Raw genomic sequence first — 14,730 nt, 5'->3', positions numbered from 1 at the left:
TTTGTTAACAGATCTGTACCTCCCCGTTTTATGCTTCATTTGCATAGTCAGAAAGTCAAAAGAGATAGTTCTATGATTGGACTTATTAAAGAATCTCATATACATGAGAGACCACTTATTGGAGGAAAGCTTTTAAAAACCAGAAAAAAAATCTAGGCAGAAAACAATGTTATCAAAATTATAGAAGGTTTTTTTTTCCTGTAACATCACAATATTTTTTTAAATGAGGTTTCTTAGAAATCAAATGTTTATTTACCATGTTTGCCACTGCTAAGGATTTTAATGATGTTAAACATCTTATTTAGAGTTATATAATATATATAAAGATAACTTTTCCATTCAAAATATATAGAGATGTGCTCGCTTCAGCAGCACATATACTAAAACTGGAGTGATACAGAGAAGATTAGCATGGCCCCTGCGCAAAATATATAGAGACATCATGCTCCTAAAACTTATTATTTTGAGATGAATTTTCTCATGGGTGGCTTCCAAAAAAAGACTAGGTATTGTAGGAAAGTTTAAGAAAATTCATTGCTTTGCTTTATATCTGAATTAGATATGGGTATGATGAACACATTCATTGCTTGGGTTTGGGTTTTTTTTTCAGCACTGATTCAAAGCCACAAAAACATGACAAGTCAAAAGGTTTTAACTGAGGAAAAAATTTTCAGAATAATCCTAGAAATAAAGTGCATCAGCTTCTGGAACCTTTATTTCTCACCTCATTTTCCTCAAAAATAATTTTTCATAAAGGAAAATGTGTAGAATTAATAGCTTCCCTGTCCTATAGGGTAATTTGAATAGCCTACTTGGTTAAAAGAGATTCTTCCCTATTTAAGAGAGAACTATGGAAAAATCATGACTTTTTATTAGTTCTAAACAAGTTGGGACTATTGCTCATATAAGAGAATACCCATCTCACATGATGGGGGTGGGGAAGAAATTCAAGAGTTGCAGTCATCACATATGACTTTAAAGTGAATAACAAGGAATCTTTTGAAGTTGGAGAACAATAGAGTTTTGTTCAATACATAAACTGTGTGGTCAGAGGTCACTAGCATCAGCAGCAAAGGAAAAATCCTCAATAAGAGGACATCCTTAGTTTGGCAAAGACTTATAAGTTTAATGCAGAAAACTGGCTACTTTCAGACAGGGAAAATGATGAGAACTTTCCTAGAGAAAGACTTTTGGGTAGAGTTTGGGCCATGCTTGAGAGCAGCAACACCTGGTGCTGACTGCTGGTAGCCTGTTATATAGAAGTGCAAACACACTTTGTTGGATAATACTTACAAAGAGAACAACAAATTCTGAAGGAGTTACAATGCCTGACATCACCTTCTTGGAGCAAAGAAAAACAGGAGAAAAAAGTCATGTTTGACAAAAAACCAGCTGGGAGTAGCAGAGAAAAAAGCTGCCTATTCAAAATTATGTTTGAGAATCCTTGTAAAACTTTAGAAAAGGGCTGCTCAAGTGAAAGTCTCTCTTCCCCTCTTTCCCCCAATGAAATTTCCCTTCTCTAACTTGGTGAATCTTTTGCTTACAAGGGAGATAGTGGCAGAAAACCAGTTAGTGGAAGATACTGACTTTCTATGATTTTCCAAGTGGGAGAAATGAAGCCTCTATTCTGACATTCAAGCTACAGATTCCCCGCAAGAAAAAGAGAAGATTCAAAGAAGTTTTCAACTGTAGATATTATGGATGATATTTAGTGAAGGTCTGTCTCTTTGGGGAAAAGGACGAAGTAAAGTGCAGGAGGTGGGAGAGCAGGCAAGCAAGAAGCTTTTAGCCACAATGTAACCAAGGTTCCAACAGCTTGACAAGAGCAGAGTTCCAAGCAGCTAGATAGCAAACCAGCAGGGAGGATCCCAACCTTAAACAAAGTCTGTACCCTGGGAACACCAGGGCAAAAAACAGGACTGGGTTGGAAACAAACCACTGCTAAGTCAAAACCTGGACATAAAGGAGGAAACAAACCTCTGAAAAGGCAAGGCCTGGACTGCATAGACAGCATCTTGGCCAACCATAAACCAGGGATTAGACCCCAATCCCAGCAAAGCAAAAAAACAAAAAAAAAACAAAAACTATACTCCCTATACCTCAGGAGCATAGTTAAAACAACAAAGATAAGCAAAAAATTTAAAAGAGTGCTCACTATAGAAAACTACTTTACAAAGTTGATAACAATGTCATGTCTGAAAAAGAAATCAGTGAAAAATCACTCATGGGGAAGTCTCAAATCAGTCTATGAAATGGACTCAGATCCAAAAGCTCTTCTACGACCTTAAAAGAATTTTAAAAGTTTAAAAAAGAATTTAAAAACCAAAGAAGAGAGAAAAAAGAAAAATGAGAGTCATATAGGAAAACTATGAAAAAATGACAAGAGAAGTGGTAATTGAAGAAAATAAAACCCTAAAAATTAGAATTGAACAAATAGAAACCAATGAATCTATAAGACTGCAATATTCCATCAAACAAAATTAAAAGGCTGAAAAAAATGGAAGAAAACTTTTAAAAGGGGAAAACAAATGACCTGGAAAATAGATCCAGAAGACACAATCTATGAATCAATGGACTATTAGTAAACCTGGACCAATAAAAGAACCTGGAAAGCATCATGCAGGAAATTATTAGAGAAGACTACCCAAATATGCTAGAATAAGAATACAGTTATAACTAATGAAAGAATACACAGAACCCCTCCAGAGAAAGATCCCAGGATAAAAACTCCAAAGGATGTTAAAGCCAAATTTCGGAATTCTCAAATAAAGGAGAGAATATTGCAAGCAGCAAAAAGAAAACAATTCAAATACAAAGGAAACACAATCACACTCACACAGGACCAATCAGTCTCAACATTGAAGGTCCAGAAGACCTGGAATAACATATATCAGAGAGCAAAGGACCTGGGATTGCAACCCAGTTTATACTAACCTGCAAAATTCAGCATATACTGTCAGGGGAAAAAGATGGATGTCCACTGAGATTTTCCAGGTGGGAGCTAAGACCCAAAGAAATGAAAAATCTCCTCAATGTAACTCACATAATAAGAGCTTGGCATAAAGATTGCATAAATTATAAATAGGCAATGATGACACAAAACATTGACATTTTAGAAACATTTAATGATGTTCTTAAAGATCAACCTCAAGTCTGAAAATTTCAACCATGAAAATTTCTTTTTATCCTCCCCACTCCAGTCCAAATCAAACATTCATATTAATCCATGAGTTATTAACTTGTAGTTTTCATAACAACATAGTTGGTATAGTTAATGTTAAAGTAATTGTAAATTCATTTGGAATTTTCCTTGTAGTGCCACAACTTGATGAAAGGTGTTATTGAAGTATATTTAAAGTAAATAATGATGAACACAGAATGCACACATTTTCTATTCCATTATATTTGAAGATGATTCTCCTAACAGGTTTAAGTTTGCCTGAAACATGAGTTGCCATCAGTTCTTGTAATGACTCATTGCCCTTCTGGGGCAAAGTTTTAATGTGAAGTTTTAATCATTCTCTGCCAAGCTTTGCCAGCTAGCAATATTTGAAACAGTCTTCTTTGAATATTCATGTAAAGTCCAGGATATGTGATTCTACTGATTCTAGGTTGTACAGCTTCCAATAAACAGACCCTTTTTGTCTATTATATATTAGTTCTCCTCCTCCTTCTCCAGTTCCTGAAGACCATGTTTGTTTCTATAAATACACACACACACACACACACACACACACACACACACACACACAAACACACTCACACACACAAATCTACACTATGCAATGTTTATGTTACACACAATTTCACTTTCTCCATCTATATTCACACTGGCAGTTAAATTCTCAGAGCAAGATTGCTTCTTCCATTGATTATCAGCTGAAATTAGTCAGACTTAATTAGTTGTCAGAAATGGTTATTTATTGAGTAGATATAGCAGGATCAGGAGTACAAAAATACCCTCTAAATTAGTGCATACTGACCCCTCTAAAAACCCATTGGGAAAGTAGAACCAGAATTAAAGTAGTTGCTACAAAACTATTCCCCTCACTCCCAAAATTCACTTCTTGTTGTGATACACACTATGGAGGAGTTATTTCCTTACTTGCAAGGGTGTCTTAGCTACAAATTCAATTCATTGCTGGACCAGATAAACTAGACAGGTCACTTCTCACTTCTGACAACTGACCTAACTAAGCTATTCAGCTGTAACTTTATAATAGACTTCTATTTTTGTTTGGGGTTTTTTTGGCAAGGCAGTGGGGTTAAGTGACTTGCTCAAGGTCACACAGCTAGGTTAATTATTAAGCATCTAAGGCTGTATTTGAACTTAGGTCCTCCTTACTCCAGGGCCAGTGCTCTATTCATTGCACCACCTTATAATAGACTTCTAATGACTCTTCCAACTTTTCAAAGCTCATAATATCATAATCTGATCCATTCAATCTCTAATTATTTATCAAAGATCAAGAAATAATGATCACAACAGGTTAGAAGAAACAGAGGGAATAGGGGTCACATGGCCTCCTGAATGGGGGGATAAGGTAGCCAGAGGAACTATTTATTATCTCTCTCTCCCCTTCTAGAGGGTTAGAATTTCTTGCTCATTTCTCAAAAGGCTCCAAGAAAAAAAATAGTCATCTTTTCCTGACTATGGTATTCACACAGTGCCAAATCAATAGTCAATTTAAAGGTTTTCTATCAGCATACAGAAAGCAGATAAGAAATGATTAAAGAAAAATTTTCACATACTCTGAAATGGGGTTTGTCCTTACAACATATTATGTATTTCTGGAACCACAGTCCCCAGTCTTTCACATTGGTTAACAACAGGCACAGCATCCTTTTTCAGACCAGCATCATGTGCATAACACTCGTAGAGCATGTAAAGATAATGCCTCCAAATTGTTTTTGTTCTTAAAGACCTCCCAGCTACAGCTGTCTATTTGAAATTTTAACCAACATTCATCATTTTTGTTTGCCTATTTCCTTTCTACTTGGATCTTATATGAATTTTAACTTTGGTTTGCTTCCCTGATTTTAAGTCTTATCCTTCTCTGATCTTTGATGCTTTTCCATGCTCTGGATAACCATTGATTCTAGGTGTCCAGCTCTCACTTGACTAATAGCTTCTCTGACTCTGACTAGTTATCTATTGATCGCCCATTCTTTTTTTTCCCCTAAGATTTTTTCAAGGCAATGGGGTTAAGTGGCTTGCCCAAGGCCACACAGCTAGGTAATTATTAAGTATCTGAGGCCAGATTTGAACTCAGGTCCTCCTGACTCCAGGGCTGGTGCTCTATCCACTGCACTACCTAGCTGCCCCATGTTCTCCCATTCTTTATTCTCAGTCCTATCTCATTTTTTTAAGTTCTAGCTCCTTATTATGAGAGAAACAATTCCACTGGTATAGTCACATACAGGAATGAGGAGTCTTTTTTTTTCCAACCAAGGGCTATTTGGATGTTTATAACATCATTTGAGACTATATCTATGCAAACATTTAATTAACTCATTCCTAAAAAGCTCCTAGATTTGTTGAATTTCCAGTCCTGCTAATAGTTGTCTAGACACCAGATCAATAAACTCAGTGGCCTAAGGTTCCTTGACCCTGTATGGGATGAATCCTGGATCTGAAGCAGCAAGTGCTAAGCAAGTCATCTCCCCTCAGGCTGTGAGGAAGATAGGCCAGGATCCTGAGTTCAAGAGAATTCTCCCCCACCACCAGGCCTGCTTCAACCTCAATCCTCATAGCCTTCATCTAGGAAAGCAACAATTTTGGAGAAAGAGCCAACCACACACACCAACATTCAATTCAGTTGGCTCAGTTGATTACCATCCTCCCTAAGAATCTGAAAGAGAATGCCCAGAATCCTGAACCCAAGAGTAGTTTTGTTTTCAATCCAGTGTCCCAAGCCATCATCCTAGGAAACATTTTCTGTACAGTTGCATCTTGGAAACAGTTCAAATACAGCAAGGTTTCAGAAAAACAGACTTGATATGAAGAGGCCATTGTGCACAGTAACATTGTGCAAAGATGATCAATTGTAAAAGACTTAGCTACTCCCATCAAGACAATGATACAAGACAAAAGGACACATGAGGAAAAATACTACCTACCTTTAAAGAGAGGAAATAATAAACTCTAAGTACAGGTTGAAGTATGTATTTTTATGTTTCTTGTTTGTGCTTATGTGTGTGCATATTTTTCAACCCAGCCACTATTGGAAATATGACTTGTATAATTTTACATGTATACTGTATATCATACTGTTTGCTTTCTCAAGGGGTGGGGAAGAGCAAGAGGGAAGGAGAGAATTTGGAATTCAAAATTTTTTTAAATTTTAAATGTTTTTTAAAAAATTAACAGTAAGAACTGTAAATTGATAGGCATGCCTGTCATTTGGAGAACAGTTGAACAAGTTGTGGTATATGATTATAAAGGAATATTATTATGCCATAAGAAATGAAAAGCAAAGTTAGTTCAGAAAAACCTAGAAATGATAGTTAAGTGTTCAGAAGCAGGAAAACATTGTATGCAATAATAGCAATATAGCTTGATGAACAACCATGACTTAGCTATTCTCAGCTATACAATGATCCAAGAAAATCCTAAAGGAATCAGGATGAAAAATGCTATTTGTCAGACAGCTAGAATAGAATGAATAGAGCACAAATCCTGGAGGCAGGAGGACCTGAGTTCAAGATTGATTTCAAGCACTTGATACTTACTAGTTGTATGACTTTGGGCAAATTATTTACCTCCATTGCCTCAAAAATCAACGAAATACTGTCTCCAAAGAAAGGAAGTGCATTTCAATACAGATCAAAGCATACTACTTTTCTTCCTCCCTCCCTATTTCCCTTCTCCTTTTCTTTCTCTCTTCTTTCTCTTCCTGCCTTCCTTCCTCTTTCTTTCTTTCCTTCTCTTTCTTTCTCTGCTTCTTTCTCTCTCTCTCTTGTTTTCTTCCACAAGTTGACTATTATGGGAAATGTTCTACATGATTATACATGTATAAAGAAGATCAGATGGCTTGCCATTTCAAGGAGCTATAGGGAAGGGAGGAAGACAAGGATAAAATTTGGAACTCAAAACTGTTTTTAAAATGTTAAAATTCGGGGCAGCTAACTAGTGTAGTGGATAAAGCACCGGCCTTGGAGTCAGGAGTACCTGGGTTCAAATCTGGTCTTAGACACTTAATAATTACCTAGCTGTGTGGCCTTGGGCAAGCCACTTAACCCCATTTGCCTTGCAAAAACCTAAAAAAAAGTTAAAATTTGTTTTTAGCATGCAATAGGAGGAACTACTGACCTTGCAAAGAAAATTCTTGCCACCAAATTCCTTGACACTATGGTATAGTTCAATATCAAAAACTAATATGATTTTTAAAAGTAGAAATGACAGAAAAGAAAAAGAATTTACTTCTGTTTGGTTCCTGAACCATGGGACCAGGGGATTTTTCCCATTTGAAGCTTTTCATATGCTGTCTCCCCTACTAAAATGTGAGCTACTTGAGAACAGAGGTTGTGTTGCTTTTCCAGTCACATGTTAAGTGAATAATAAATGTTTTATTTATTCATTTATTTAGTATTTGCATTCAAATCCCATCTTCCACTTAATCTTATTGAGTCATAATCATAGTCAATAAATATTTATCAAGCATCTACTATGTGCCCAGATCAGTATTAAGCATCAGGAACACAAATACAAAAAAAAAATCTTTTCTCAGGGAGTTTATAATCTACTGGGGAGGGGGAAAAGATTTACAAACAGAGCTAAGAGTTTGGGGTTCAGGTGAGGCAGGGGTGGGAGGGGGATAATCTTAAATTATTTTCTCTATGGATTTTAGTTTCTTCATCTGAATATGAGAGCTTTGTATCAGATAATCTCTAATCTCTTCCAGCTCTGTCTGTCTTGTCTCTCACCTTTTCTTCCTCTCACCTTTCTCTTTTCCTCTCTTTCCTTTCCTCTCTCCCTTGTTTCTCTCTATATCTCTCTTTATGGTTCTCTATCTCTGTGTCTCCCTATTTCTGTCACTCTGTGTAACTGGCCTCTTTATATATCACAGGCATACCTCTTCTGAAACTTATAGTCTTAAGAGTTGTCTATCCAGGATTCTATGCTACACAGTTTACCTCTTTCCAAGGCAAAGTACTTAGTCCGCAATTAACTGTAAGGCCCAAGGAATACATAATTTAATTTTATGGATGATAGAAGGATAACCAGAAAGCCTTTTTTTGTTCTCAATTCTTGCAGAAAGTTTTTCTAAAATGTTACATCAGTCATATGTAATGAAGATTATTAAACCTTCCTTTGTAGATGGATGATCTAACCACAGTGCCTTGGAGGGGTATGATTTTAGACATGAGTTTCATTGTACAGAACTCTAGGTGGAGTGTAGAAAGTATTAAAAAAATTGGCTGATTCCACACTGAGCTTGGGGTATACCACAGGAGCTGATCATTTGAAATATCCTTGCTTTTATGTGGTTACTTTTCATCCAAGGCAAAATTCTGTTTGAGGCCCCATCTTCTTAACTGAAATTTTGCTGTATTATTCCAAACAATTTTTCTCAAGGAGAGGGGGGAGGAAAGAAGTATAGTTGAATTAATTTTTGTTTAACTCAAGTTTCTAAGTATGACAGAATGTTTTTGTTGTTTTTCCTAAGAAAGTCTTTCTACTTTTAAATGAAAAACCCGCATCTTACCATATAAGAAGAGGTCACTCTCACAGTAATAAATTACTTAAAACATTTGATTGGAAACTATGCATTTGATACGAAAACCATGCATTGAAAGCTGTGATTGAAAACTATTTGATAAAAATTATGATTGAAAACCTTTCTCTGCTATGAAACATGCCATACAGCTATTCCTGCTTCCAGCCAACCAGACCCTTAGGACACATGCTACCTAGGCCTAATCCTAATTTTGGATTGCCTCTTTTGTGTTTCCTTTCTTGGGAAGATGATTAAGGAACTTTGAGACTGTTCTGTCCAGGGGTGACCTTGTGAGTTCAAAGGGTATGAAGATCATGGGACCAGTGAGAAAAGCAACTAGTTGCAGCAGCAATAGGATCTGGCAAACATCAGAAGTTTTTCATAAAAAAAAGATGACCATAGACAAGAGGGTTAATTCAAGGCTGGGGTGTTTAAACGGTACAGAGTTAAAATATAAAAGGCCTAATTAGCAGGTGTTCTGAGTTAACTTCTCTGAACATTATAATAGTACTTATATATGTTATAGTTGTTGAATCCCATTAAGTTACTGAATCCTGTTAACATGTGCTTGTGAGTTCTTTATATTTACCCTTTTCTTGCATGAGTTGGAATAAATTACCTGTTCCATACCTGATTTCCACTGTATAATATGTACTTATTTTACTCCTTCCCTTTGTGAGAATCTCCTTGACTTGTAAGTCATAATCAAATTTACTAAATTTGCAGGTTTAACCAAGGTAGAGAATTTTAAGAGGTAAGGGAAAAAAAACAGAACCTAATCCCTCCTAATTAGAGGGTGACTAACTGAACCAGATCTAAACTACATACAGAACAGGGAGTGACACAGTAGCCCCTGTGGGCCCAGTAGTATTACTTCAAGGCTAGACATGTAAGTTTCAAGTAATAAATAAATAAATAAATTATTTTTCTGGGACATAAGTCACTTCAAGTTCTAATCTTCTTGATTCTCTTTTCATTTAAAATAATTTTGTGTTCTATTTTATTTAATTATATTCTCCTCAACAAACATTTTAATCTCACTTTTATTAAGCATTTGTCTAGATCAGGAGGTCCTGATCATACCTTTCCACTGAACCCAGATGGTTTTGGAAAAGAAAATAAGGCTTTGCAGAGCCCTTCCTCAATTAAATACAGTTCACTTGCTTATCATGATATCATCTCCCTGATGTCCTGGTCCTCTTCCAGAAGGAAGGACAAACAAGCTGTGAATAGTAATATCAGCTGCCCCACTGGAGACCCAAATGGAACCAAGTGGTTGGACAACACAGCTCCTTCCTTCCCTCTTCCTTCTTTCCTCCCTTCCCTCCTTTCCCCTCTCCTCCCTGCCCCCCACCCCCACCCCTTCCCTTCCCAGATTTGAAATTAGGAAGGTTAGGTTTCAGACTTTGGGGAGGAGCCAAGATGGGGGTGAGAAGCTAACCTGTGCTGGGAGTCCTTCCCTACCAAAAATAAATGAAGCCTCTACTCTGACATTCACACTACAGATTCCACCAAGAGACAGAGAAGATTCAAATAAGTTTTCAATTGTAGACATCATGGAGGATCTTCAGTGAAGGTAAAAATAACCAACTAGAAAAAGAAATACAGAAGATAACTGAAGAAAATAAAATCCTAAAAATTAGAATTGAACAGTTAGAAACTAATGGCTGAAAAAATTGAAGAAAATATAAAGTACCTTGGGGTGGCTAGGTGATACAGTGGATAAAGTACCAGCCCTGGAGTCAGGAGTACTTGGGTTCAAATCCGGTCTCAGACACTTAATTGCCTAGTCGTGCGGCCTTGGGCAAGCCACTTAACCCCATTTGCCTTGCAAAAACCTAATATATATATATATATATACATATGTATATGTATATATATATATATATATATATACACACACATATACATACACACACACACACACACATATATATATATATGTATGTATGTATGCATGTATAAAGTACCTTCAAGGGAAAATGAATGACCTGGAAAACAGAAAACATATACAGGAGAGTGCTATAGCATCCAGATTCCTAGAGGAAAAGATGAATGAATTACAAGGAGAAATAGACAGCAAAACTTTAATAATGAGAGACTTCAATCTCCCTCTCTCAGAGCTAGATAAATCTAAAAACAAAATAAACAAGAAGAAAGATAAGGTGAATAAAATCTTAGAAAACTTAGAAATGATAGACCTCTTGAGAAAACTTAATGAGGATAGAAAAGAATAAACCTTTTTCTTGGCAGTACATGGCACCTTCACCAAAATTAACCATGTCCTAGAGCACAAAAACTTTATAATCAAACACAGAAAGGCAGAAATAATAAATATACACTTCTCAGACTATGATGCAATAAAAATTACTTGTAATAAAGGGTCAAGGAAAGATAAACCAAGAATTAATTGGAAATTAAATAATTTTATCTTAAACAGCAAATAATATAAATAATAATTATATTCAAGAAAATGATAATAATGAGATATCATACAAAAATTTATGGGATGCAGCGAAGGCAGTTTTAAGGGGAAACTTTATATCTCTAAATGACTATATGAATAAAATAGAGAAAGAGTAAGTCAATGAATTGGGCATGCAACTAAAAAAGCTAGAAAAAGAACAAATTAAAAAATCCCAATTAAATACCAAATTAGAAATTCTGAAAATCAAGGGAGAAATTAATAAAATGGAAAGCAAGAAAACCACTGATCTCATAAATAAAACTAAGAATTGGTTTTATGAAAAAGCCAATAAAATAGACAAACCTCTGGTTAATCTGATTTAAAAAAAGAGAGAAGATAACCAAATTACCAGTATCAAAAATGAAAAGGGTGAACTAACCACCAATGAGGAAGGAATTAAAGAATAATTCAGAGCTACTTTACTCAACTATATTCAAATAAATTGGACAACTTGAATGAAATGGATGAATATTTACAAAAATACAAACTGCCCAGATTAACAGAAGAGGAAATAAATTACTTAAATAACCCTATTTCAGAAAAAGAAATTTAAAAAACCATCAATAAACTCCCTAAGAAAAAGTCTCCGGGTCCAGATGGATTTACAAATGAATTCTACCAAACATTTAAGGAGCAATTAATTCCTATTCTACATAAACTATTTTAAAAAATAGGAGAGGAGGGAGTTCAGTCAAACTCCTTTTATGACACTGACAAGGTGCTCATACCTAAACCAGGAAGAGCCAAAACAAAGAAAATTATAGACCAATCTCCCTAATGAACATTGATGCAAAAATCTTAAATAAAATCTTAAATAAAAATCTTAAATAAAATCTTAGCAATGAGACTACAGCAAGCTATTACCAGGATAATACACTATGATCAGGTTGCATTTTCAACATTAGGAAAATACTCAACATAATTAAATATATCAATAGTAAAACCAACAGAAATCATATCATTATCTCAATAGATGAAAAAGCCTTTGATAAAATAACATTCCCACTAAGAACACTAGAAAGTTTAGGAATAAATAGAGTTTTCCTTAAAATAATAAATAGTATCTATCTAAAACCATGAACAAATTTTACATTTAATGGAAATAAACTCAGAGATTTTCTAATAAATTCAGGGTGAAACAAGGATGCCCATTATCATCATTACTATTCAATATAGTATTGGAAATGCTAGCAGTAGCAGTAAGAGAAGAAAAAGAAATCGAAGGAATCAGAATTGGCAATGAGGAATTAAAACTTTCATTCTTTGCAGATGATATTATGATATACCTAGAGAACCTGAGAAAATCATCTAAAAATCTCCTTGAAGCAATTAACAAATTCAGCAAAGTGGCAGGATATAAAATAAACCCACATAAATCATCAGCCTTTCTATATATGAAAAACAAAGTCCAAGAACAAGGGATAGAAAGGGAAATTCCATTTAAAATAACTGTAGACAACATTAAATACTTGGGAATCTACTACCCAAGACAAACCCAGAAACTAATTGGGAAAATGTCAAATGCTCATGGTTAGGTCAAGCTAATATGATAAAAATGGCAATTCTATCCAAATTAAATTACTTAGTGCCATGTCAATCAAACCACCAAATAACTACTTCACTGAACTAGAAAAATTAGCAACAAAATTCATCTGAGCAACAAAAGGACAAGAATAGCAAGGGACCTGATTGAAAAAAAAAATGTAAAGGAAAGTAGCCTAGTTCTACCAGATCTAAAACTATACTGGTGGAGTTGTGAACAGATCCAACCTTTCTGGTGGGCAAAATGGAACTATGCCCAAAGAGCAATAAAACTGTTCATACCGGTTGACCCAGCAATTCCAATTCTAGGATTATATCCAGAAGAAATTGTAAAAAATGGGAAAAGTCCTACATGTTCCAAAATATTCATAGCAGCTTTTTTTGTAGTGGCAAAGAATTGGAAACTGAGGGGATGCCCATCAAATGGGGAATGGCTAAACAAGTTATTGTATATGAATACTAAGGTATATTATTGTTCTATAAGAAACCATAAATGGTCAAACTCTAGAGAAGCATGGAATGACTTACTGAGCGAAGGGAGTAGAGCCAAGAGAACAATATACACATTAACAACATCATGAGATGAATAACTTTGATGGAAACAACTCTAGACAGTCCAGAGAGCTAGGACAACTGTGTTAGACTGGTAATGGTCTATATTATCCCCAACCAGAGGAAGAAAAACAAAACAAAATACACAGGAAAAAAAAAATAGTACTGAATCTGATGAACACTTTATAAAAATTATCTCTTATGTATCTCTTTCCCTTAATCCTAATTCCTCATGCCAAAAATTACTAATTTGTAGTTATGTTTAACAAAATATGTAAAATGCTAACCTGACTGTTTCCTACTGAGGGGAGGGCAGTAGGAGGGAAGGGTGGAGGGAAATTTTCTAACTTGGAAATATGCATGTACAAATGGATGAAAATTTTTTAAAAATAATTTTTTTAAAAGGAAGATTAGGTTTCCTCATTCTAATCTAGCCATTTAGCTGCTCAAAACTACTAAATTCCAGTCTCAGATACATCCAAGTTATGAGATACTGGGCAAGTCACTTAGGTTTTGTTTGCCTCATCTGTAAATTAGAGATAATAATAACCACTTCCCAAGATTATTTTGAGGATCAAATGAGATAATAATTGTAAAGAACTTATATGTTAGTTGTGCCTAGCACTGTATGTTACTTGTTAGTATTTTATTTAGTTAATTAGTAGTATTTAGTGGTTTGGTGCAGTTAGAAGGCATGGTGAATATTGTGAGGAAACTTCATCTTCCAGACTTCAAATCTGAACTCAGACACTTACTAGCTATTTGATCTTGGGCAAGTCCCTTAATCCTGTTGGCCTCAGTTTCTTCACCTGTAAAATCAACTGGAAAAGGAAATGGCAAACCACTCATATTCACTCTCTTCTATTCAGTGGTCTTGGGCTCAGTCCACTACAGCTTTCTTATCACTGGGGCAAATATAGCTAGTGACAAAATTGTTAATATATTGATAAAAATTGTTAATACCAAATGTAATATGGACTGCCACTTTCTCAAATGATTCTTGAAATAACAGAATCTCAGTAATATTTTTACATTCCTACTTTTAAGATATATACTCTTAATTAGGTTGAAATGAACCACATCCTAGGGCCCCCACCCAAAGATATTGCCTTGTAGAGAACACAGCTCAATCTGGATCGCATCTTCTAGTGTCCTTGCCCCTTCCATTAGGATTCCTGACATGGTGGACAAAACACAGTCACAATGAAGTGGTTTTTTCCTGCCAAGGCCCTAGGGTCTTGCTATCTACTTCACCGCCCCAAAGCCTCCTAAAACTGCAGAATTTTTCATGGGCCTGTTTGATTGGGAAATCCACTGGACATCCTACAGGGTGGCAGGTTTTCTACCCTATTATCTCAATTAAAGATACTTTATTTCTCCACATGTGGTTTTGATTTATTTCAGGACTTGACCCAGCTTTTAATAGACAGAGTCATTAGTTTACTTCAA

The 14,730-nt window shown here is 35.3% G+C and overlaps 1 non-coding gene across 1 annotated transcript; it reads left to right on the top strand.

Moving 5' to 3' along the window:
- The first annotated feature begins 356 nt into the window (after positions 1-356).
- Positions 357-459, top strand: LOC141510574 (U6 spliceosomal RNA). The gene has a single exon (XR_012475036.1). It is a non-coding gene; the product is annotated as a U6 spliceosomal RNA (small nuclear RNA).
- Positions 460-14,730: the final 14,271 nt, after the last annotated feature.

This window comes from Macrotis lagotis, chromosome 1, assembly GCF_037893015.1.
Source record: "Macrotis lagotis isolate mMagLag1 chromosome 1, bilby.v1.9.chrom.fasta, whole genome shotgun sequence".
NCBI lineage: Eukaryota > Metazoa > Chordata > Mammalia > Peramelemorphia > Peramelidae > Macrotis > Macrotis lagotis.
The sequence above is the reverse complement of the archived record's forward strand: the minus strand, read 5'-3'. Positions and strand labels throughout refer to the sequence as shown.